General features: G+C 42.7%; 1 non-coding gene across 1 annotated transcript; it reads right to left on the bottom strand.

The window, feature by feature from the left end:
- Nucleotides 1-3328: 3328 nt before the first annotated feature.
- On the bottom strand, nucleotides 3329-3400 carry trnah-gug (transfer RNA histidin (anticodon GUG)). Its single transcript has one exon. It is a non-coding gene; the product is annotated as a tRNA-His (tRNA).
- Between the last annotated feature and the right edge of the window lie 624 nt (nucleotides 3401-4024).

A 4024-nucleotide genomic window follows, 5' to 3' on the forward strand; every position in this document is an offset into this window, starting at 1 on the left:
CCGGACCTGCTGTGCTTCTCCAACACCACTCTAATCTTGTGGGGAATCAGTTGATTGAGAGGTTTTTGGAGATTTTCTATTGATTACCACATGCTGTGGATAATAGCAGAACTTTAGCAACCACCAGTTTAGGGAACAGCTAAAGGACTGAGCACAAGTCTGGTCACCGCATAAACCAACGTTTGTCTAAAATTGCAAGATAAAAGATGGAAGGCTGAATTATGCAATACAAGACTGTTTCATCACTCAATGAGTTTATCACTGATTACTTTCCAAGTCAGGGTACTATGCGCCTTGGAGGGTAACTTGCAAATGGTGACGTTTCGTTGCACCTTCCAACATTGTCCTTATAGTCAGTAAGCTGTTGAGCTTTGAACGTTCTGTTAAAATTCCCAGATAACTTACTCCGGTGCATCTTGTAGTTGGTGCACTCTGCTGAATTGTGCCATAGCAGTGAAGAGAATGAATATTGCAGGTATTGAAGAGGGTACAATCAAGTGACTGCATTGTCGTAAATGGTATCCAGTTCCTTAAGTGTTATTGAAGTTACACCTATCTAAGCAAATGGAGAGAGTCGTGTTCCACGTCTCATTTGTGCGTTGCAAACGATGTAGGATTCACGGTGGCACGAGTTGAGTTTATAATCAAAAAATGACTACCAAAGGACATGTTTTTGTCGTCAAAGTTTTTATATAGCCAGTTCATATCATTTTTTCCCTAAATACTAGCTCTGTGGACGATCACATGGGGTAGTTTGGTTACAGTAAAGCCATTGAATGTCAGTGGGATATGAGTAGATTCTCATTTGTTAGAGTTATCATTACTGTATTCCGTCCTTGTGTGGACCGATCTGATTCCAGTTGCTGTCTGATTTCATGTTCCATTTCCCACCTGTGCTTGAAATGTCAATCGTTCCTTCACATAAATTTTTCTACTTGCCTTAATAATATGTAAGAACGCTGCAGGGGACAACAGAGATTTGCGAAGATGTTGTCAACATTGGATAAACTGGGTCTTCGTGGAATGATTGGTTAGGCTGGAGTTATTCTCCTTGAAACAAAGGAGGCGGAGGGGAGCTCTATTATCACATAATAACATTTATAAACGTTCAATATTCATGGGATCTTAACAGGGTATTTACGGGCAGGTAGTGTGACCTCTGGTATGTGGAGAGCACCAGAGGACATGAAGTCACAATTAGTTATTGCCAATTTAATTCAGAAATAAGGAGTAATTTCTTTGCTCAGGTTCCAGTGATTCTGTGGAATCCTTTCCAGAAACTTTTGTTTAGGCTGAGTTATTGCGTATTTTCAAAATGTGCCAGACAGATATATAACCAGAAAGACGATGAAGCTGTGTCGACGTAAGGCAGGAGAATGGAGTTGAGGATTATCAGATCAGCCATGAGTTCGTTGAATGGTGGAGCAGAGTCGATGGGCTGAATGGCCGACTTCCAATCCTACATCATTTGGTCGAACGTATTATTCTATTGATAAGTTTGGAATTCTAAGGGGATGGGATGAAGTGATAGAAAAGGTTTCTCAAACTTATCAGAAAGATCAGGAACAAGCCTGATAAACCCATGAACAAGAAATGTGTTGTGGCCTGGAAGCAACAAATGGCACTGGGCACACCGCAGATGGATATGTGCAGAAGTTGTGATTGCTAAAGAAAATTGGTGGATCTAATGCTGTTGGCAACTTGGTGATCCCGCTGGATGATCGATCGCAGTGTCATTAACACGGCAATAGTTTGTGAAAGAATGAAAGGTTTGTTTCATTGGAGAAGTTTTCTGCAGTTCCAGTTCCAATTGACTGTTTGAAATACTGATCAGACCTTTGTGTGGAGTGTTACATCAAAATACTCATTCACAATCCCACTGGATAAACTATTGCTCTCGATCTCTCCTTATTTGTTTCTCTTTCATTCGATGTATATTCATAGAAAGTCAAGATGGAATAAAGGGACGAAACAAAAGTCACACTCCTTTTCATTATCCCAATTCAACTTACAACAGAATCAAATTGATTTGTTTCGACTTTGATGAGGTGTCAATTTATCTCAAATCTCCGGTGCAATGAAGGGCAAGAGCAAGATTCTCCATCTAATGTACACTAAACATGCGAGTCACAAAGGAAAACCACAGCTGCGTTTAATAAAAGTAACAACCAATGTAGGATTTAACCCACGTGTGAACAATGAATTATCAACCCGTCGCCATAACCTCGGGGCCATTTCCTCGCATAGCAAAGGAGCTCACATGTGACCCTGTCAAGATTACATATGGTGCTAATCGGAAATGAGAAATTCCTTGAGCGGAATCGAATCCACACCATTATGTTTCTGCTTTCAGTGGAATGATAATATCAGCAAAAACCAAGGAATTGACACCATCCTTGGAAGGAATAGCTGTCCATGATTCATTCCGAGTCGGAACTGAGCGGGCACTGAGTCTCAACTATATTGCAGTGAGTCTGGAGTCATATGGAGGCCCGACCAGATAAGAATGGTAGTTTCATTCTTTAAAGGATGTCAGTGAAACTGATGGTTTTAATTTTTTTTCAACAATTGACCATGGATTTATGGGATTTATTAGATTCGTAATTCCAGATATTTACTGAATCCCAATTCTGCCACCTAGCATGGTCGGAGTCAAACCCGAGTCCCTGGTGTCTGAATTAACAGTCCAGTGGTAAGAGCGCTCTGCCATTGCAGACAACCGGTCAAACTGATCTTTTCCAACGGAGTTGCTTTTCCTCGATACTGTCCTGTGTCATTTTCCTGAGCTTGTCCCTCCAATAATCTCTTGTCCGTCTCAGTAAAAGTTGCTACATGAGTATTGATCTCACAACAACGGTAACCAAATGGATCAACTGTTCTGCAGGTCCCGATTGTAGGGTTGGTGCACGTTCACCCAGCAAAAGTGACCACAGCAGAACGGTATCAATGTGAGAGTCAGTGTTTGATTCTGCAGTGCCTTAATGAAATAGGAAATGACTCCACAAAAGAACAGCGCTCCGAAAGCTAGTGCTTAAACATGCAAGACTATAACCTGGTGTTGTGTGATTATTAACTTTGTACAACATAGTCCAACACCGGCATCCCCAAATTAATGAAATGGGGGTGTTGGACGGAAAGTCGGGTTAATGATCGTAGGAGGGAAGAAATCTCTGAGAACTGGTGGACTTGAATGCTGACATATGAAAGACCTAGTTATGAGCAAGCAGAATTTGAAGGAAAAAGATCATTGCCTTGGACAAAATTACCATGTTAAAACAACTTCTCCGTTTGTGTGTTTCACAAAAACTGGGGCGAATAGAGGAAGTCCTGCCGTAACTCGGATTCGAACCGAGGTTTCTGCGGCCACAACGCAGAGTAATAACCACTATACGATCGCGGCATCCCATATGCCAGCACGCTACCAGGGCGCTATAAGTACAGTAACATAGACAATGTTAGGCAGAGTACCTAACACACAATATCAGTGCTGAGCGAACAGTGACAGATATGTGGGAACTCAGAATGGGCTGACCGTTTAACATCGGTGCCCGCAGAGGCTGTGGTGATTCCATCATTAATATGCTGAAGGCTGAGATAAATAGATTTCTCCAAAACATCAAAGTCTCCGAGGACAGTGCAGTTTTTGTTGAAATGTATACTGCAATCACAATGCAGTTTAACATCGGCTCCTTCACCAGCTCCCCCCACAAGGCAGTAACCACTGCTGCCACAGAGTCCCAGTTCCCAGCCCCAGAATCAGAGGAATTGAGTGGCGCAGTCACAAAGATCCAACTGGAAATCGGGATGGGAATGAGGTCGCAGAGATACTCGATGGCTCCAGTGACACAACCGGAGAATGCACGGTACTTCTATGACGGGTTAGGGGGGTAAGCAGTTCCGTGGTTGCGAATGCTCCTGGTCAAAGGCGGGGCAGAAGGGAAATTTGTTCCCGTTTATAATGACATAGCAATCTACAGAGCATCTTGTTGAGACAGCTGAGTGCCACAACTGGAGCGAGGGTGGC

Source organism: Chiloscyllium plagiosum, unplaced genomic scaffold (genome assembly GCF_037043375.1).
Source record: "Chiloscyllium plagiosum isolate Xiang-an unplaced genomic scaffold, Cpla_swu_hap1 HiC_scaffold_44, whole genome shotgun sequence".
In the NCBI taxonomy this organism is placed as follows: domain Eukaryota; kingdom Metazoa; phylum Chordata; class Chondrichthyes; order Orectolobiformes; family Hemiscylliidae; genus Chiloscyllium; species Chiloscyllium plagiosum.